The following is a 22,933-nucleotide window of genomic DNA, read 5'->3' on the forward strand; positions in this document are numbered from 1 at the left end:
CTTTCACTTACATTTTTCAACACTGCATGAACAACACTGCACCCCGTTTGTTGTTTCTATGTTTAAAAATATCTACTTGGACAGGGATAACATTTGGTGTATGACTTATGTATGTACAGGTTTCGGTTACAAAGTAACGCCACTCTTAATTCCCAGTTGCGCCGTTCGTGGGACACCCTGTATTTTGGCCCCCTAGCCATGTAATCTCTCCTGACCCATTCACGATCTCAGTTAGTGTTTATTCTCCCTTGCACATTAAGACTTCGTTGTCTTTTTAGAAGGAGCTTTGAGTGACAACTTCTGTGTACGGCGCCTTAGGAGCCCCCCATCCCAAATCACTAAAAGATGTAGAATGAAGAAGAAAAAAATAGCTGTGGACAATTTGCATAGCTACTGTTATCTTTGCGATCGACTGTACAAATCTCAAATCGTGTAAATAAGAACTCCTTTCTAAGTTTATCTTCTCTCGATTGACGACCGCCGTCTCACTCTCCACAGCTACGGCTGGCTCTGATTTGGAGAAGGGGAGGAGTTACAATAAGTATATAGGCCAGTGGCGTAGCGTGATTCTATGAAAGGTGTAAGGCCTCCTTAGATAAACCTGACTTCAATATTGGATAAAGAAAACCTAAAAACATTTTAACTAAATTGAATCTATTTGAATCTAAGTCATGTACGGGCACACTGAATTTCAAACACAGAATGCATTGCACACACTCTATGTTAGCAATAATAGCATATGTATTACTTAATGAAAATTCTCATTTATCCGACAATCTTTTAGTCTGAACACCTCAATCACGTCGTCGTAGAATCGGGAGTTTCTGGTCAATGTCTTCGGCAGCTCCTTTTCAATGTATATCAGTCCCAAGTCAGATTTCCTTGCCTAAGTCTGTGTGCTGCGTTGAAATGTATGAATCCTCTTCAGTGCAGAAAACGACCTTTCCACCGACGAGCTTGAAGCAGGAACAGTGAGGAACAATTCTGTCAGTTTGTACACTTGTTCAACAGCTTCATTCAAATGGGTAGTACGCAAGTACTCGTGAAGTTCAAACACACTCTTTACTCGATATTCGGCTTCAGAATAAATTACCTGTAGCTCAACTTTCAACTGGTAGCAATTGAAAAATTTTACATACAGCTTACTTAAGGACACAAACTCTTGTTCTGGAAAGGTCATGTCATATTTTTATTCTTTTTCTTTCACTAAAAAAGGCATTTGTGGGAAATGCGTAGAATACAATTTGCAAATGAAAGCAAATGAATTCGAGAATATTGCTTATTATCATGGTTACGATATTTGCGCACATTTTGAAAAGCATATCAAGCAACTCACTGAAAGGAAAAGGTCCAAAAAAAATCTGTAAATCATAAAGCTAAGTATTACACGCATGCTTTAACATTACGGGCAACTGGGATGCACGCGCCAAAGTTTGCGGGCGCTACTGGATCTAGGATTGCCAGACATTCCTCTTTTATCGTTCACTTCGCTGCTTCTAATGGAGGTAATATCCAACATTATGAACTTAATAGTTAGTTTACACATTAAAAATGACACCCGTTTTGTTACACCTCCCGTCAAGCATTGTTGAAACAACACGGGAGTCGAATTTCTTTGTTCTCTTCCGACCGTGGCAAGCATATGAGTCATACGCAGCGGCAACCATGCTAGCGTAAGCTTCGCCTGACTGGGGACAGAAATTCTCGCCAGTTAGCACACACTCGTAATGCGCCTTACATCTGCCCCAGAATCGGGGTGCCCTGTCATTGGTTGCGAAGATACTACGTAAGCAAACACACCCGCCATGGGCGAGTCCAAATCATTTCTTCCATTCACCTACACGTAAGTCCTCTCAAGAAGCCTTACAGAGAAACAGCTCGAATCAAAACAAGTCCTCGATTGTTTCGTTAAAAGTTCTACTTGAAGTCTGATATTTCTGTGTGTGTTCAAGCGATAAATACGGGAATAAAATACGTGTTCTTCAATAATTTCAAATTGTAAGGTGGACTTACAAGCCTTACGTGGGCACTACGCCGCTGATATAGGCAATGGTAAATAGGTTATGAATGAAGACAACAGAACACCACGGATCATTTACGAATACATCAAATTGGTAAAGTTATTGAAATTAGAAATAAATATGCATTACACTGATTTCATTAACTTTTGTTCTCTTTGAATATGTCGCGAGTGTAAAACGTAAAAAACATGGATGTTATCGTTCGAGGTATTTTCACCGAGACTGAACAGATTTTGAGACATGAAGAAAATTATGTTGTCCTAAATAGAGAAAAAACAAAATGGCGGATCATCTTTATTCATATCCTACAACATTAAAAACTTCCATCCACCGACTTGTAAACAACTCATGCTCAACCCACGTCTATTCCAAACTCACAATTTTCTATTATCAACCACGTCACAGTCCAAACAAAACTTGCTGCAACCTGCGTCGAAACTCCCAGACAGCTTGACGCCACTACAAAGGTTCATTCACACCGTGACCTCAAAACCTCTCATCGATACAGACATACTGGCGGCATGCATACAACGTCATACTGAGGTTTACTCATGACATGACCTGCTACTATCATCTCATCAAACGCACCACAGACATACTGGAGACATAGTATACACAACGTCATACCAAAACACGTGAAACACTACTCCAATTTTACAGCTAATCACCACTAAGGTTTACTTAGGCCATGAAAGGCTACTCTAATCTTATCACTCATTTCGTCATACCTAGGGTCCAACATGCCCTACAAGAGTACGCCACTCTTATCTGATCTTATCTCGATTGATACGATAACTTGTTCCGAAGAACCTCCTTACTACTCATGTCATTTAAAGGAAGAAGCAGCTTCGGATATTTACCCTTTTCCCGAAGATGAAGCAGCACCTTGCATTACCTTGCTGCTAAACACTTTGCAAGTGATCAGAAAGGGACGTACAACCTTGGTGACAATGAAGTTCGACCAGAAAGGAATACGTGATTAAATGCACAGAGGCATAGACGGTGGAATGGGTGACCCGCAGAAGTGACGCATGTGTGTAAGAGGAGGCGTGTGAGCAGGCAAGAATCGCGATCCCAGCATGTTGCACCCAAGGTCACGTAAAGAACGAAAACGGGGAACAATACGCGTGACATTGAACTTCGACCAGGCACCAGACCCATACGGAAATTCCAGATAGTGGCGCATTCGACGGAAGCATGACGTGAAGGACACGAGAAGGGAGTCCGCCGTATATAAGCGCGTGCTGTGCACCGAGGAACCACAGTGCATCGTCACCATGGCCAGGGGCAAACCTATTGACAACACCGTGAGGAGAAGAGTGGTGGAGTTGCAACGGGATGGACTCAGTGAACGGGAAATAGGGCGCCAACTGAACTTACCCAAGTCAACCGTCCACTGCATCATCAAACACCACCAAAATACGGGTACTACAGAGCCAGGTAAGGCCCCCGGTCGAAAACGTCTGCTGAGCGTGCGTGACCTACGGATATTTAGGCCCTATATCCAGACCAACAATCATGTTTCTGTGGCCGAATTACGACTGTGGACTCGAGAACGCTTTCACATTGAAGTGTCAACCAGAACCATTCGCCGTTACCTACAGCGATGCGGTTACCGAGTGTACAAGGCGAAACGTAAACCCTTCCTTTCCATGTTGAACAAAGGCAATCGACTACGGTGGGCACGAATGTACCAGGGATGGACATTTCGGCAGTGGAACAGGGTTTTGTGGACGGACGAATCCATTTTCAATGTTGTGTACGGGAAAATACGGAAAACAGTCATTTGTCGGAAGGAGGAACAGAATGAAGCAAAATATTATGCACGTCGGGTACAGAAACCTGCGTCAGTGATGGTATGGGGATACATGACGGCATCTGGGGTTGGCCCACTACACGTCTGTGAGGGCATTGTGAATGCACACGCCTATACACGCATTCTGGAGCGGCATCTTCCCACAGTGCGAAGGCACCTGTTCCACAGGCGGTGTCTCATCTTTCAACACGACAATGCCAGGCCTCATACAGCGCGGCTGACAAGAGAATGGTTGACTCGCCATCACGTGCGAACTCTGCCATGGCCACCATCGAGTCCCGACCTCTCGCCCATTGAGAATGTGTGACGTGTTCTTAAGCGACGTGTGCAACAGAGGGGACCCACGACAGTGGCTGCTCTTATCGCCTGCCTGCAAGAGGAATGGCACCGCATCGATGTGGAATACCTTGAACGACTCGTCCGCAGCATGCCCCGACGCATTGCCACAGTTATTCGCCGACGGGGCGGCGTCACACCATGGTAAACAGGATCCCCTCTAACAGAGGTCGAACTTCAATGTCACGTGTAGATGGACGAAAATGTTTTATTTTGTGTGGACACCATACATTGCTGCGTTACAGCGGAAATTTATGTTTTCCTTTGTTCCATGTAGCCTGCTTAATAAAATATGTTCAGCATATGCATGTGTTCTCCTTCTTTCACAACGCACTCCTATATTTGTGACTGGTCGAACTTCATTGTCACTAAGGTTGTATTTATATGTAGAGTAAAAAAGTGCTAAATATATAAATACATGTTTAGTTATTTTCACCAAAATATGAACTTAAAAGTGTAAAAAAATTGCCTTTTTAATAATATGGCACCACATGACCTACACAAAATACATTCTCGGAACCTAAATATTGCTGTGACGATCTTGAAGAGAAATGTCCAGTATGTGTGCCACAAAATCGTTTCTTCTGGCTGCGCACAAAGGAGGATGGGGTTAGCAATGGGCTGCTGGACGTGGGGTTCTCTTCCAACGTTGCCAAAATTACGTTTGAAACAATGCTTGAGCCCTCATTCTCTATTGGTCAAAACAATTGTAAATAAACAGGAATTTCAAATGTTTTACAATAGCAAAAACAAACAGTTGGGAGGTGTAAAAATTTAAACAAAAAAACATTATTGTTCTATGTCATAATCTTGTAATTAACGCAATTGGAGGGTATAAAAAAGATCGAAAACTTTCATATCTTTAACGTCGCTTCGGACTTTGTCAGTTATTCGAAGAAATTTACTCAACACTTTCGGTCACACGGGGACATGCGCAAATATGGAGTATATATTGAGAAATGTTCTGAAATATGGAAATAATATGTAAAAATAACTAAAATAAGTAAAACGAGAACCCAAACCTAATATATTTCCAAATATGGAAAATAAAATCTTAACTTTTTGAGTATACATGCCATGATGCGCGGTGTAGCGTCAAATCATCGCCGACAAAACATCGCCAACAAAACATCGACGGTACAAAACATCGACAGCACAAAACATCGACAGTACAAAACATCGCCAGTACAAAACATCAACGGTAAAAACATCGACGGCAAAAACATCGACGGTAAAAACATCGACATCGAAAACATCGACGGCGAAAACATCGACGGTAAAAACATCGACGGCAAAAACATCGACGCCAAAAACATCGACACAAAAAACATCGACGGCAAAATCATCGACGCCAAAAACATCGACGGTAAAAACATCGACGGTAAAAACATCGACGGCAAAAACGTCGACGACAAGAACATGAACGGCAAAAACATCGACGGTAAAAACATCGACAGCGAAAATATCGACGGCGAAAACATCGACGGTAAAAACATCGACGCCAAAAACATCGACACAAAAAACATCGACGCCAAATACATCGACACAAAAAACGTCGACGGTAAAAACATGGACACAAAAAACATCGACGGCGAAACATCGACGCCAAAAACATCGACGGTATAAACATTGACAGCGAAAACATCGACGGGAAAATCATTTTTTGACAAAGTTTTCCACACTAATGAATTCAGATCTAATCCCGAATATTTTGAGATGGGCTACTCTAAATGATAAAGTGTTTCAGTGAAACGAACAATTTGTAATGAGCGAACTCAAGTTGCCAACTTATAGTGCTACCGTGCTACCAATGTATAATGGTCATTGTTGTAAGAACGGTCCGCGAGGCCGAAACACGCCCTCTCAATAAATACGTTATTATTATTAGTGATAAAATTACAAACAATGAGATTGCGCAGTGAACGTGATTGTTTAGTTTCTGGTAACCATTTATCACTTCTTGCCGGCAGCATTTGTGGTCGGAGGAAGGGAAAGGAAGGCTCCTCCGTGTGAAAGATGAAAAGACCACCGACTATTGTTATTCTTGGTTTATTACACGCAGGAGACCGAAATGACCAATATACAACTTGACTTTTCCGTAGTGACTTTCTTTCGGTTCATGCACTGGTACACACCGTGTGCAAGTAATATAACTACCCCCTTCTCCAGACATTTTCCCCGAGTGTCGCACGACGAAGCGCCTTCACTGTGTATCAGTACCGCTGTTGTATTTAAATCAAGGGGTCCGAGGTTCGATCCCCGGTGGAGGAAAGTTGCACAGTGGTATGGATTATTTAAACTATAGGTTCAGTTCCGATTAACCCTTCGTACCTTGTTGATCGCTCACGGTGCCAGAGACCGGGCTCTTAATATATGTTAAATTAAAGGTCTAAAATACCAAATCCTCAATTATTACGATTAAATATATATATTGTGTATATAAATGTGTAGTTGTTTTGAATCTGAACCTGAGAGATTAATTTAAAGTCACATATAATTTAAACAGTGTGATCTTTTTTTTAATAATGCAATACATATATAGCTTAATTGCAAGTAGTCCAACAAGGCATGGTATCTTACAAAGCATCTTAAGAGATGCAGGATAGAAACTTATTCCTTTAAGAATCCTATCTGTAACAAGATGGGCTTCCTGTGTGATTGCTACGACAGTCATAAAATCTTTTCGTAAATATTTGACATCATGAAATAGTCTCAAATACAAATGTAACTGAAGTGAAGGCAATAGAAGAAGACTGCTTTCGCAAATGAGAATGGCGGAAGCAAGGGGAGCAAGGAAGCCGTCTAAAATTTTCAGGTTTATTAAAATGTACAAGTCAGTGGTACTTTTGTTGACCTCCTTGGACCAGAGGAGCAATTTTTATGATTTCACAAATGTGACAGTTGTTTCACAAAATAAAAATAATCTTGGACGCTATTTTTATGGCCTAGAAAACTTTTTAATCCTTCCCAAAAACGTTAAGCAGCAAGTTCGATTGTGACCTCCTAAAGTTAGATTCCAAGTTACGCCCATGAACTTCGATAGAGAAATTCCTCGTCAAACAAAAAAAATAGATAATACGTGGCAAAATGATGTTTAAATGTGGCGGCGATTGATTTCCAAAAAACTGGGGGGTGGGGTGGGGGAGAGGACAAGGACAGTTTAATTTCCCTTGGCACATAAGGTTTAGCATAGTGCGAGAGAAAATGTGGCAAAATGTATGGGGTGGTGCAACTGCCTCTCCATAATCTCCGCCACTAGTTAAATGTGAAAGAACATTTTTCTACTTTGCAGCAAATCATGATTTACCTTCGTAATGGGATTGGTAACTGGAGGTTGAGTGCTGTATTTATTCCCTCAAATGTAACAGTTATTTAACAAAATAGTCCTGGATATTATTTTTATGGGATGGAACAACTTTTTGATTCTCGATTAGTGCAGTGGCGGCGATTAGGTTGGCATGGTGGTTTCAGATGCCCCCCCCCCACACACACACACTTTTTGCCGTTTTTGCCCCCGCATTATGCTAAACCGTATGTACCAAGTGAAAGTAAATTGTTCTTGCCCCCCCCCCCCAAGTTATGTAACCCAATCGCCTTCACTACATTTAACTGTTAATGAATTACACAAAGCTTATAAAGTTCGTTAAAGGCAATTTTGAACGTTTCAACCATTGCAAGCAGTTGCTGAAGGGTTCTTATTGCTAATTCCCTTCCATATCACAACAGTAGTGAGCGGCGGAAGACTGTAGCTTTCCGTAGTTCATAAATTCGGAACTTTCTGAATTGAAACGGTCAAATCCAATTAACACATAACTTACTGTCCTTAGTAAAGCCTTCCTTTAATTTAGAAATTAATAAATCATAATTTTAATATTCTCTTCACATGTAGCTCTTCTGCTTTCACATGCTGGAATCGAAATGGGCTACTATGACAGTGCACAAATTCTTTTCTAACCTCAGAAATGAGGTTAATATAAATCCAACCAACTAAATACTGCAATACGGTGCAAAAATAAGCACGCTTGGGGAATGTAGGCATACTCCTAAGACTCCGAAGAGCATTAACTTGCCCAAGCGTGCTGACTTTTGCACAAATTGCAGTATTTTATACTGGAATTCGAACCACTTAATGAAATGTACCCCCACCAGGGATCGAACACGGGTACACTTGGTTACAAGGTAGCAGTCTTATTGCCAGACTACCTGGGTATGGAGCTCAATTTTAATATTTTTAATTCATAGTTTGTTAACTCCTTGATTTCATAACGTCGTATTTCTCTCTCTCGGAATTTTTAGCGATAAGGATATACGTATACACTGCCTTTCACGGCCAAGGTGGCCGTTGGGCGGCGGCTAGCGCGTCGGAAAGTAAGACCACATCTGCCGGCATTTAAACCCACAACTGTTTGCTGACCTTGCCATTGGACACGTGAGTGCTTCAGTATCCAGACAGCTGTTGTCCAGTTTGCACGAGTTTGTGAAGTGTTAAATTATTAACAAGTGTTTTAGATTGTTTTGTTTTAGTTTACGTATTACCGTTTTTCTGCAGTCTAATAATGCCACGCTATCCGTACAATTTTAAACAACGAGTTTTTATATACGACTCTTACGTCATTACGAATTCTTGTAGGGAAGTTAGAAGGCGTTTTGCAGCAGAATTCCCAGATGTTCCTGTTTCACACAGAGACAGTGATCTGTTACTTTTGAACAAATTTAGAAAAATAGGGTCTGCTCTTGTTAAGGTAAAACGGCATGTGCTTACTGAGGGTAAACTAGACGACGTTGGAACACGATTGAAACATACTCCTCAGAAATCTCTCCGACGCCTTGCACAAGAAACAGACATATTTCTAAAGTCATCGTGGGAGCTACCAAGCTTTTATACCGGAAGCCATATATCAGAAGAACTTAAAGAAAATATGAAGAAATAAATTGAAGCAATTTTCAAAGAGGAACTGATATGTGTTAGTGAAAATGTTCTATAAATATGTGGATGCAGGAGGACATCATTTCAGAAACAAGTTCTAGATCCGCCTATGTGTATGGTGACAACCTGTATATTTATGTCTAACACAAACTACTAGCAAAAAATTACAGCTAAATTATTCTCCTTATTTTCTTAAGTTCATATAAGGCTGTGTATTTTTTAAAAATAAAACACGTTGTTTGTTAAAAACACTACATGCACAATCTACATTTGTGACAAAAATTCTTGAAACCATTCTGGTGTGACTGGCAGAATGGATATCAGTTGCGGATAAACCCTGATGTTTGTGAGAGACGATGTTTTGAATGCTTCTGTCCGGTGGCTGTCACAAGGGGTCTGCTGTGCGAAGGTGGGCTGGGGAGGTAAAGCAAAGGTGCCCTCAGTCGGTTCGTACCATATTCATAAAAGAACATTTCTTCCACATCCACAATATAACGAGCATACAACTATCCCGTCTATGAAGTTAAAAGCAGCTTGCTAGAAAGCAGAAGGAAACATGACACTTCGCATTGTTTACGATTCCATTGTTTGAGCTTTGGAGCAAGAATCAGGTGCTAATAATAATATTGTTTTGATGTCAGAAGGTGCGCGTGCAGCGCGAAATAATCGAATCAATGAAAATACCGCTCTTGCACAACAACCATGGCTGATAAGAAATCTAAAAACAAGATCGACCAATGTAGGCATGTTTGGTCGAAACAAAGAAGAGCTGTAGCTTCATGGTGCTATTATCACAACACTAAATCCTATTCATCAAGCGAATCAAGATATAAATTTCACCTGGGCGAGTTGGAGTTTTAGCGCTCCTCTACTTTCCACTCTGTTCCTCACCCCGGTCTTTCTACTCTGCTCCTCCTACTTTCCGCCTTCCTCCAATAATAGTAAAACATGACTGCATTATAAATTAAAGGTTTTAATGACAAAAAATAGCGATGTTTTTGGCGTCGATGTTCTTGCCGTCGATGTTTTTGCCGTCGATGCTTTTGCCGTCGATGTTTTTGCTGTCGATGTTTTTACCGTCGATGTTCTTGGTGTCGATGTTTTTACCATCGATGTTTTTGGCGTCGATGTTTTTGCCGTCGATGTTTTGTTCTGTCGATGTTTTTACCGTCGATGTTTTTGTCGTCGATGTTTGTAACGTTTGTTCCTTGCGGTTTACAATCCTTACATTGTTAAAACAAAAAAAATTGCAAGTTCAATTTTTCGCCATCGAGGGCGTTTCGCCTCACGATCGCTCTCTGCTGCTGCCTCCTGGTGGCATATTTTTGCGGCTTACGCCCGCTTGTAAATCCTGCTGCGATTGCAGTTCAGTTCGTCCTCCGACCTCGGTCTTTCTCGCTCGCTTCGAACGGCACGCACCAGCCAGGTGCTTCGTCATCCAGTCCCAACCGGCTAGAGAGTACCTGAACCACGACCTGCCGAAGCACGCCTGCTGCGCTGACAGCTAAATGGGAAGAAGGCAAATGGAGTGATCACTTGGACTCTTGTGAAAGGAAGGCGTTGCAGTTCCATGGGACGTTTACAATCGTGGTGAGGTACGTACAAACTTTAACTAGACCGTGAAAAGTGGGTACAAGGTTAATTCCTTGCCGTTCGTCGCATAAGTGTTGGGAACCCCGTAACTTTCACATAACCCAATTGAATAAGTGAAATTGCGAGAAAACTAATGTATATACGTTTCTGCTTTTACGTGTTGGACCTGTGATTTACTATCTCGCTACCCTGTTGTAGCACGGCGAACATTTTGTAACGACGCAAATCGCGTACGTTTTGTGTTAGTGTGGCATAACTTCACGAACCGATCATTTCGGTTGAATTTGGCTTTTGTAAAATAAACGCAAGAAGAAGCGTGGGGAATTGCTTATAATCTCTTGGTAATCTACAATTGGGCAAAAATTAGAAATTTGAAGCTTTACTGCGGAACTCGTGGTTGTAAGAAGCACTACCTTGTTCGTGCTACGACAAAGGCACGCGTGTTCGCGCCAGAACTAAAGGAAACAAAAAAAGGACTTGCACTAATTGCAATCTCCCCCCCCTTTTTCCCCTTTGTCCTAATAGCGATCCTATATAAGTAAAGGTAGCACTAGTTGATGCGTAAAGAATAGGGGACAAGCGATATATTAATGTATACATAAGTACGTACTACTTACGTTAAAGATTGAGGCCATCTAGGTCTTTGTTTGATTGGGCAAAGGAAGAACGTCACGTTCTTATTTTTTGGATATGCTACGTATACTGTATAAGAGATGAATGTTTTGGCAAGTAAAATTATTACGTAGGATCAATTGATAACACGACAAGATTGTTAAGTGGAAGCTTTTTGCTTCGTGATTTTGCTGGTTTGTTAAAATTGAACATGAGTTTATGTAACGTAGTAGAATAGAGCGCTGGTCGCTCAGTTTGTTAATCAAGGAATGTGTTGTTGAAATCACACCCAGTGCAATACGTGGGGATTTGTTGTAATATTCAAATGATGTAAAATGGAGAACAATCTTGAATGCAATTATATTTGTTAATTGAATTGAGTAGCGTCTTAATTATTGGTGGAACGTTTGAACAGTAAGAGTTGCCCGTTAGTAACGTTACGTAGAATCCTAAAGTTAACTTAACAAAAAAAAAGGAGTGTGTACACATATTCAATTTTTCATGTAATTTACATTGCACAGAGAAGTGAGAAAAGTAGTTACGTTGGAGGAATACTATCCTTTTTTTTATTTTGTTACAGCGGAGAAAGTTAATGTTGCTATTCGCTGTCGGACCCCTTTTTTGAAACCTTGAAGCACGGCACGTGCTAAACGTGAGTTTCTTTTTTTTGGGGGGGTCACCTTCCTCCCCTTCTTGTCTCGTGCTTCCTGCACTTGTCGCCCGTAAACTCTCGCGTCACTGTGGGGGAAGTACGACGCAGGAGGAGGTGGAATTACTTTTTGTACGTGAAGAGTGGGTCTTGGATTTCCTTTTTTTGAAGGCGAGTTGCCGCGTGCGCTTCCAGACAATTTATCGCGTGCAATCTCACTTAGCCCCTCTCCACGCTACATGTTTTTGCCGTCGATGTTTTGTTCTGTCGATGTTTTTGCCGTCGATGTATTTGTCGTCGATGTTTTTGTTGTCGATGTTTTTGTTGTCTATGTTTTGTGCTGTCGATGTTTTGTACTGTCGATGAAATGTAGGCGATGTTTTTGTTGTTTTTGCGTCGATGCGCAAAGATAATACAAAATATAACCGATTTCAGATTCATACACAAATATGTATTTACATATAAATGCGTTCCCTGGTGATGAGGAACTATAGGATGATGTCATTGACTGATTGAATCGCCAGGCAGCAGGTAAGACGAGGAGATAGTTAAACTGGTGTCGAGGTGGTACAAGTGCTGCAATATCAAAGGCAACTATATGGAGATGTAGGTAAAAGTATGTGACAAAACATGTGCATTATGTGTCTTCAATATTATCAATAACTATCCTTGTTTTTCAATGTGTTCTTTACTTTCCGAATGACTCTCGTACAAAAGAGAAGATAAAATTCGGACCAGGCTCGGGATAATGCAATATTCGGACGCTGAAGACAGGGTAAGAGAGATGTATAAAAATAGAGAAGAAGAAAGATAAGAGAATAGAGAAAAGATGAAGTGTGAGGGAGTGATAGAGAAAACGAAAGAGAAGAGTAGAGAACAGAAAAAGAAGAGAGGAGCAGAGAAAGTAAGGGAAATGGAAAGGGAGGAAGAGAGAGAGAGAGAGAGAGAAAGGGAAAGATAAAGAAAGGAAGAGATAGAGAGAGAGAAAGGGGAACACTTATAGAAGGAAAGCACAACACAGAAATAGAGAAAGGAGAGAAAGAGGAAGGGAGAAAGGGAAAGATAAATTGATTTATTGATTTGGTTCATTTTACATTGCCTATCTGCTACTTTTGGCTATTGGCGAAGATGAGGATAAGTGTTAATTAGAGCCGAGTCGATACCGATGTAATTTCATCAATTACATAATATCATCACTCATCCTCATCGTCGCGATTAGCCAAAAGTAGCAGTTTTTGTCACAAGTTTCAAGTATCGGTATCGGTTCAAAGTGATATCGGCTCAGCCCTAGTGATGATACGATGAAATTGATGATGGGACACACAAAGAACACCATGCCCAGGTCGGGAAGGAAAGAGAGATAAAAAGAAGAGATAAAGCGAGAAAAAACGAAGATAGGAAGAAAGGGGGGAGAGAGAGGAAGAGAAAAGCAGAGAAAGAGAAGGAAACGAGAGAGTAAAAGGGACGACGAGGAGAAGGGAGAAAGAAGATTGAGAGAAAAAATGTGAAGAATGGAAAGATCGAGACAGAAAACACAGGAAAAGGGATAAAAAGAAAGAAGAGAGAGGGATTGAACGAATGACAGGTAAAGATAAATTGATTGAGTTTTTGTCTTTAGTCTACTTTACGCTCAGATAGTTTAATTGGGACTGGACCTACAGTTTGATCCGATCCATTATGTACCTCCACCGGGTATCGAACCCGGGACCCCTTGATTACAAGACGATGACGCTACCACCACGGCATCGGGGAGGCAGATAAAGATAGAGATCGATAAGAGAAGGAAATAGAGGAATGAGAATTAAAAAGAAAAGAAAGCTAGAAAAAGCTATATAGAGAATGAAAGAGGAAGAGAGATAGATAGAAAGAAAATAAATAGGAAATAAGCAAGGGAAATAGAGAAAGAGAGGAGGGAGAGATTGAGCGAAAAACAGATAAAGAAAGAGAAAGAAATAGACTAATGAGAATTAAAGAGAAAAGAAGAAAGCGAGAAAGGGCGATACAGAGAATGAGAAAATGAGGCGAGAGAAATAGAGAAAGAAAGAGAAAAAGATGAAGAAAGCGAAGATTGAGCGAGAGACAGAGAGAGAGAGAGATATGTATGATTCACTAATGACCAGACCTTGGATTTTTATGTTCTAAAAAGGTTGCTTTCAGGTTCTTAAAATAGGCTCTAAAAATCTTAAAATCAGTTCGAAAATCCCTAAAATAGGTTATAAAATCCTAAAATAGGTCCTACAAATCTTAAGTTATGGTCAAAAAATATTGAAGCAGGTTAAAAAAAAAAATACTTCAAAATTCCTGAAAAATGTTGATTGGTATAGTCACCAGCAATGAAAATGGGACACCTATATCCTGAAATATGCACCATCTTGCATAACGTTATGTGTGTTGCCTAACCCTACGGCGATGGCAGAACTTACCATTGTGAATTTGCTATTCAAATTCTCCACAGTCAAACTTCGCAATTTTGTCTGTGAGGATATATGCTGAAAATAATCTTTCAACAAAAACAGAGTCAGTGGTGCAAACTTCAATGCTGAAATCTAAATTTGCAAATCGTGAATATCACAAAGCACCGAAGTGATGTGAAAGTAAACAAGACCACACAGATCAGATCACTTTGTATTCTGCAGGTAACAGTGGCACCAGACATTTTGCATTCCTTAGAGCTTTGAAAAATCACCAAGGACTTGGAGGAAGAGAAATCGACAGAGAGTATGTTTCAAACACGTTCGTCATTGAATTTTTTCGTGACCAAACAAAGCAAATGCTTCTGTGTGACATAAAAATCCGGTAAACCCTTTAAAGATATATAAAAACCTTTTAAAATGGCTTGATTTAGGCGCATAAACCTAAAATAGGTTCTAACAAGGAAAATGTTTTTATTTTTTTAGGCACTATAAAACTTCATCAATTGTTGCGTTTTTTAACGAAACGCTGACATAACTTATTATTTCTTATATACCCATAAAGAAAAAAAATAGGTTAAATTCCTAAACTCCAAGGTCTTACTACGCTGCAGGCATAGCAACTCTGATTGACCTGAACCACGCCTTCCAGAAGCAAGGCAAAACTTGAAACATGACTCCTTGTAGCTCTTGATGCGTGACACCGACTCAATCCAGTTCGTTTTTAGCAGAACTCCACTAATTTATTTCGGTCCCTAACTCTCTTTTTTACCTGTAAAGTGGGCCAGATCTAGACGAAACACAGTCAATGCTTTCGCTTGTGAAAGAGCAGTTACTGGTTCACCGCGATCAACACCCTCTAGCGGAGACTTGGTGGAACAGGTAAGACCTTGGACTGCAATCGCCCTGGAATGCTCCCAAAGCGGAAGGAAAGAATTCCATGCTAAATCAAGTGCATTGAATTGCAACGTTGACTCTTGAAAGAACTGACATTGCCAGAGCTCCACAAGGAAATTGCAACCTTCAGTTGTTAAATGGCCATGTTGACGTCTGTATCAGGAGATTTCGATAGAGTGATGGAACAGTGGCTCTTTCCGTATGGCCGAGTTACCTTATTTCCTTCGTTAGGTAACTGTGGGCAACAGTAGAATGTTTTCCTAAGGAAAACAAGGGATTGAAATTCCTATGCTCATCTGTGTATAAGTGAATTTAAAACAAATCCAATATCTATAAAGCCCTAATCCCACCACTCACTCACTCACTCACTGACATAAATGTTCTCCTTCGTGGATGTTCTTTGCCCCGGAGGCAAAAAATGCCCGATTATGATCCCCCATGAAATTGTCCCAAAGGACCAAGAAAATTAAGAAATTTTGTTTTTGTTAAGAAATAGTGTGATTTGATTGTACATATATTTCCTTGCACATAGAAGAAAGTGTTACTTAATTTATTTCCAGTATTGAAAAGAACATTTTTGGAAACTGTCCCTTCGCACTACTCTTTAAGCTTCTCATGACCAAAATTTAATTCTCGAAATATTGAAGGAGATTCAGAATGAGGTATTGTAGTGTTTGCTTGTAGTGTATCCCACAGAAATGAAAACAATTGAATCCGAATATGTTTACATTATTTAATGATATATATAGTAGATGAAAGAAGATATAAAGTTTCCTGGTTAAAGAGTAAATGAACAACAAGGATACCTCTCCTGCTCTAGAAAATCATATTGTTACTGTTAAGCCTGGAACACTTGAACTGCCAATACAAATACCATCATATGTATGCAGAAATAGGTGTGAGTGATTGAAGAATAAAAGCTCTTCATCTGAATGCAAGGCTCACATACACACTCATAAACTCAGACCACTAGTCGCCACTGATCTACATGGTCTTCAAAAGTAATAGGAGGACAATTTGAAAAACTTGTGTTTATCTGAGTGGAAGATTCTTAATTTTCTTTATTCTTATAATTCTCTTATTTATATATTTTAATTGTGAGGATATGGATGAAAGATGGGTAAATGTAATTGGTGAAGTGATGAACATGTGTTGTAGTGGTTTTGTGTAATGCAGCTTGAAGCCAAGAGGTTCTATGTGTGTATCTTGGTTAAGGCATTTTGTCATTCATCCTCATCATCAGAAATAACTTAGAAAAGCAGAGTAAAATAATCTAAAGGTTCATAAATCTGTAGCATTTTGCAGAACAGAGCCGATGGTCCTCCAAACAGGTGTTAAATGTGTAGTACAGTGGAGTGGGTACTGGTCATCTGGTCAAACCCTTGGGCTTAACAATCGAGATGAGGATGTTTGAGGAGAAACTTGTTTGTGTGCCACTGCTGATAAGGGGTGAATACTACAGCTGTAGTGAAATCTATATAGTGCACCCTACTGAAAAAAAAATCCAACTCTCTTAGTCCGAAAACATATCTATAAGCCAAGCCAAGGTGTGCATGAGCAGTTACCACCATTACTAAAATCCTACTCCAAGCACCCTGGAAGCAATGGCAGACAATTAGCAACAAAAGAGTTGTATGTGTTATTTGCTAGCTTCACCAGCTTCGTCATCAGGTGACATTGAATGATAAGCCATGACCTCATGTCAAGCTTTACAATTTGTCACCCTTCCTTTATAAGTTACTCCACATGCCACACTACAACACGTTTTGGTGGAGACTCGTAACAAATTATGACAAGTGAGTCTTTTGTGGTATCCAAAGACTGGAAACCAGTGGATTAGGTTCAAATGGTGGTTTAAATATGGAATTTTGTATGTTAGAACTTCAAAGGTCCTCTCCACTGGAAGCTTTTACCACATGGTTCAGAATTCAATGGGAACCCATATACAAACCGGCTGCAGCAAGTGTAAAATGTTCTGCTCTAGATTTACCCTACAAAAGTGAACCGATAGAAAGTCCTCATACAGTGTGACAATGTCCCATGCTAAAGGACATGCTTAGTTTGAAAGAAAATTCAGAACTTTGATAGCCTGGAAATACTACCACACCAAGCCTATAGCCTTGACCTTGTGCCATCCGATTATCACTCTTTTGATCCATTGCATGTTTCTTGAGGGGCATCCCTGATCACATAGTGGCACTGTCATTATCTTGTAATCAAGGGGTCATAGGTTCGATACCCAGTGAAGACACACAGTGGTTGGGACCCCATTTTAAATTACCGGTCCAGTCCCAATTAGCTTATCTGTGCATAAAAATGGACTTTAAAAAAAACTCAATCGATCAATTGAGGGGCAGATATTTAATTTCCTTAGAGGTGTGAAGAGAGGCATCAACCACTGAGTTCATTTTGCATTGAAACCTGCTGCATGGTATTCCCAAGAAATTTCATTGGAGGTTGAACATTGAAGAAGTATTGCAGGCTCCAGAGCACTGTAATTTTCAGAAGAGTCAACTGTACTCTTTATGTGCTGCACAAATGAACATGGTAAACATAGATTTATAATTCACCCTAGAAATTCTGCCAAGCCAGAACTTGTGTGATCTAGTATGCGTGAGAATCTTTATATAACATAAGCTGAAAAACTGGAAACTAAAAATTTGTTTGCATGTGTATTTAAGACATAGTGATGACTCAGGAATGTCTTAATTGGTAGAAATAATCTATAGGAAGGGAATTTCGATTTCTTTCTTAATGTCTAATTATATTCTGAACTCTATCACCTTTTTTTATGAATCCAAAGTTATTACCTAGGATGGTTGAAATTTTCACAGCTGTCTCACACATTGTCATTTGCTGCAAAGGGTAGACCATCCACTGGACCATGTCTGTAATGTCATTCTAAATGATTGGCATATTCTTCTCGAATGTGTCAATTTTAATTTTGTCCATTAACCTTCAGTTAACATATTTATCATGTTTATCATTCATGATGTTGGGAGATGATGGCAGTGCTTTAACAAATGTTTTAAGTTTATGAGAACAATGGGTCTTTTCCAATGTCTCTGAGGAAGTTTCTAGTGTGTTCTTTCTTTTTTAATATGTTCGTATGTCCTGTGGAGGTTCCTTTACAACCTAAGCATTTAATCTTTCTCAAGGTGCTTTTTACACCCCTATTTTAACGCTCATGTAAACATTTTAGATATTCCCCCTTATGCATTGGAGGTTGTAAAACAGCCATATATGCCGATACATTAAACAAAATCTTCTTCATTCATTCATTTTCTGAGAAACTTGTCTATCTTAAATCAACATAGGGGATTAAGGTGCAGTAGTGAGTACATTCTCATATCTAGAAAATATGGGCTTCACACAGATATTATATGGAAGATTCTGTTCATTTCATTCTTGAAACATATAAGTTCTAAAAGAAATGAGTGGTTATTTAATACAGCTGTCTAATAAAACTTGTTCTTTAACTAGGATATATTTAAGACGTGTACGTTTCTCCACACTTAACATCTCTTTGAGTCCTGTCTTCATGAATTAAGCTGTCCTTTATGTAAATAGAACCAATTTCAGTTATTATTATTGTTACTTAAATAATGAGTTTGATTGTTCTAGATAATGGTACTATGGAGACAACAGACAAACACAAATACCTGTCCCTAAGGATGAAAAATGATTTCAACAAAACTATCAGTTTACTCGGCTTTCAGTGTACAATGAGGATAAGAAGGATGTCTCTAATGAAGAGAATCGATGATGCCATTGGAAGAATCACATGACTTCTTGAAGGTTAGTTTTATGTGTATTAAGCACTTTGCATACCTAGAAAAGTGAAAAGCTTGTACTTTAAACATATCTACTTCTAAAGCACTTTTCCTATGTTCAGGAGAATACATACAAGGCCTGTTAAAAAAGAAACTGAACTCCTTTTGTAAAGTGCGTATACACATTTGTTGAAGAACACCGATGGTGGTGGCACCTAGCGGTGTTCTTAGTTGTTAACTTGGTCCAGTTTCAAGCTGTTGCTAACCACAGTACTGCAGTAGATAGCTTTGAGTGCAGATGTGTATAGTGCCCACTGCAATTTTCAGTTACCCTACTATGAAGTAACTGAAAGGGAAGAGCAACGAGTATATGTACAATTGCAGAAAACTTTCAGAGACATACGGCATGTTACATGGAGCCTATGGCGAGGAATGCTTCAGTTGAACAGTGTTATGAATGGTACAGACATTTCAGATCAGGCTGAATCTCCATCGAGAACGACGAATGAGAAGATCACATGTTAAAGTGATGTTGATCATGTTCTTCGACTGGAAGGGGATCGGAGTTTGTGCCGGATGGTTCCACAGTGAATGCAGCATTCTTCTTCAATGCCATGCAATGATTTAAAGATAAGGTGCAGCGCAATAGGCCACAGACGTGGTTGATCAAGTCATGAATGGTTTGACACGATAATGCATGTGCTCATTCCTCACTCATTTTCCGAGAGTTTTTTGCAAGGTCAGACACCAGTTGTCTCTCAATTAGCCTACTTCACTGATTTGACACTAGCAGACTTCTTCCCTTTCCCAAAGTTGAAATCAAGCCTCTAAAGTCTCAGATTCCAGACAATAGAAGAGATAAAAGGGAATTAGCTAAGGGGCCAACAGGCCATTCCAATACTACAGTTCCAGCAGGCATTCCACGATTGGAAGAAATGCTGGAAGCAGTGTGTGCACAGTGCAGGAGACAGGTCGAAATAGCTTGTGAATATTACCATTTTCTCAATTTTGTAAAAGTTCGGTTTCTTTTTTAACAGCTCTTGTATAAGAACAGAAAAAAGTAAAGACAAAAGAAATTAAAACCAAGACAGTAAACACTTAGTGACTGAGTATATTGTTGTGGTCAGTCCGCGATTTTGCTACCTGTTAGTAACAAGAATGCTAACAGGTTTCAGGCTTGAGCCTCAGTCTGGGCATACATGCTCCTTTGCTAGTGTCTATCCATGTGCTTTATCTAATCACCATTCATTCTTATTATCATTATTAGATTTAAGAGCTACAAAACGTAGTAAAAAATTCAGAACAAATGTCACAACAGAAATATACAGTCACAATCGCACATGCTAACACATACGTGTGTATAAACATTTCTAACATATTGAGATGTAAGAGGGAATATCAAAAAGTAAGTGAGTAATTTTATTACAGCCAAATGGAAATGTATTCACAAAAACTGAAGGTTTTGAAGGTTGAACATTGCTCTACTTTTCCACATAACATCCATTCACATTTATACATTTGTCCCACTGTGGCACCAATTTTTCGATGCCCATGCAGTAGAAATCGTTCGGCTGGATGTTTAACCAACTATGCATGCCTGTTACAACTTCCGTGTCACAGCTGAAGTGTTTACCGGCAAGGTTTTCCTTCAGTGGGCCAAACAGGTGAAAGTCTGACAGGGCCAGGTCTGTATGATTGAGGATTCCCAATGCCAGGAATTGACTTTTTGCATCACTAATGCAGCCACATGGGGACGAGCATTGTCATGGAGAATGATGACTTCCTCCAGAGATTTTGTTGGATGTTGACTAAGAGCAGCTTTTAGACGATCCAGTGTTGCACAATATGCAGCAGCATTTACAGTTATTCCTTTTACCCCAAAATCAGCAAGAATGACACAATGGCTGTCCCACAAAATAGTTAGCAAAACCTTTCCTGAATTTTTTGTGTTTGGGCGAGTTTGTGTGTGTGTGTGTGTTTCCATACCGTACTTTCGTTCAGGGGTGTAATGAAAAACCCACGATTCGTCCGCGGTAACAATGTGGCAGATAAATGCATTTCCAGCCCTATGGTACTGGAGCAAATGCTCAAGACTGTATCCCATATGTTCCTCCATATGCTGTGGTGTGAGCTGTCTGGGGAGCCATCTCACTGACACTTTGCGATACCTAAGTTCATCATGAATGATGGAGTATGCACTGCCATATGAAATGTCCACTGCCTGCATCTGCTGTTGTTTGGGTTGTTGACTACCAGTCGTCGTGAATCAATGCCTCCGCAGCATCAACGTTGCTCTGTGCGTGGGCTGTAAGAGGCTCTCCAGAACGGGGTTCATTGAAGACATTTACATGCCCTGTGTTGAACTTTTCACATCAGTTACAGACATTTATGAATATCATGCATGTGTCAACATATACTGCACACAACTCATTACATATTTCAGGTGGTTTCTGTCCCTTTCACCACAGAAACCGAGTCACACTCCGCTCAACTGTATCGAACGTCTCAAGCATAGCTGCCATTTTGAAACAACTGCTTCACGGCATGTGCAAGGAGCACACACCTTCCATCTCATAGAAAGGTGGCGAAATACATGTAATTCCAAATGTATATTTCAGGTTTTGTGAATACATTTCCGTTTGGCTGTAAAAAAATTACGAATTATTTTTTGATATCCCCTCGTAATTTGGAATATGACTTTACATTTCTGTGCACTTTTCAAGAACTAAATATACTACATTTAAAGTATTTCCAATTGTGAAGATTCTACTTATATGTAATGTATTTACAGCTGAAGTTTTCTACAAGAACAAAAATTCATAACTCAAATTTGACTGAAATTCAAATTTCATTATAAGGAAAATCTCAAATTTAAAATCTCAGTAATGCAATTCTCATGATTACTGTACTGATAATGAACATATGCCTTTATCAATTCTCATTGATAATGGTACCCAAACATTTCCACAACTTAGAGTGTGGTAAATATTGGAACATAATATCATTAAATTTTGGTGAATTGTTCTGTGGTATAAATAAATATAAAATGCAGGCTTAGTGAAACTCAAACTTAAGTAAATGGCATGATCTGCTACAAACAGATTTAAAATATTGCATTCTTCACTTGGCATTTCAAATGAGTTGTTAGTTGTTATCAATAGTTAAATTTTGATTATTACCTAACACTTGGTTTCGGGCTATAAGCATATGTAGCAAATAAGTAACATATGAATTATCAATATCTTATCAATGTTGATGATTTTCTGGTGTTTTGACAATTTTTTAAAAAATATTTATTTATTTTCTTGACAAGATAATTAAGCAAACTCTCAGTATTTGACATTAATCACAATTTCGAGGGGACAACTCATGGGAGATTTTGACTTTATCAAAATAGTTGTAAATTGTGCACACTTTCTTCCCTTATCTAACCCACATATCTTGAAGGGCACAGTGGAAACAGTAATCTACATGCCATAAAATGTCTTTCAAAAGCAAAATGTCTTCTGGTCTCACAACTTATTATTTACACACTTCTCATGTTTCTCCCTTCCATTCGTTTCCTTTGGTATACTACATATTGGGTTCTACAATTAAAATATTGGTGTGTCTCTGCTCCTCTCTTGGATCCAAAACGTGGGTGAAAAATGGACAATAAAACTAGTCACTTCCTCCTTCAAAGGGTAACATTTAGCATTTAGGCACACTCTCACTGGTTGCTACTGATCGCTATTAAAAAACCAGTGGCACATAATGCTGTGACAGGAACAGCTCAACTGTGGAAACTAGAGTGTATTTTGTTGTTTCTAGAGGCCTGCAACTAAACCATAAACAAAACTTGATATTCTAGCATACTTCCTAAAGTATATATTAAAGGAATCAGTTGAAACATTACACC

Source organism: Lepisma saccharinum, chromosome 23, assembly GCF_977018435.1.
Source record: "Lepisma saccharinum chromosome 23, izLepSacc3.1, whole genome shotgun sequence".
Classification (NCBI taxonomy): Eukaryota; Metazoa; Arthropoda; class Insecta; order Zygentoma; family Lepismatidae; genus Lepisma; species Lepisma saccharinum.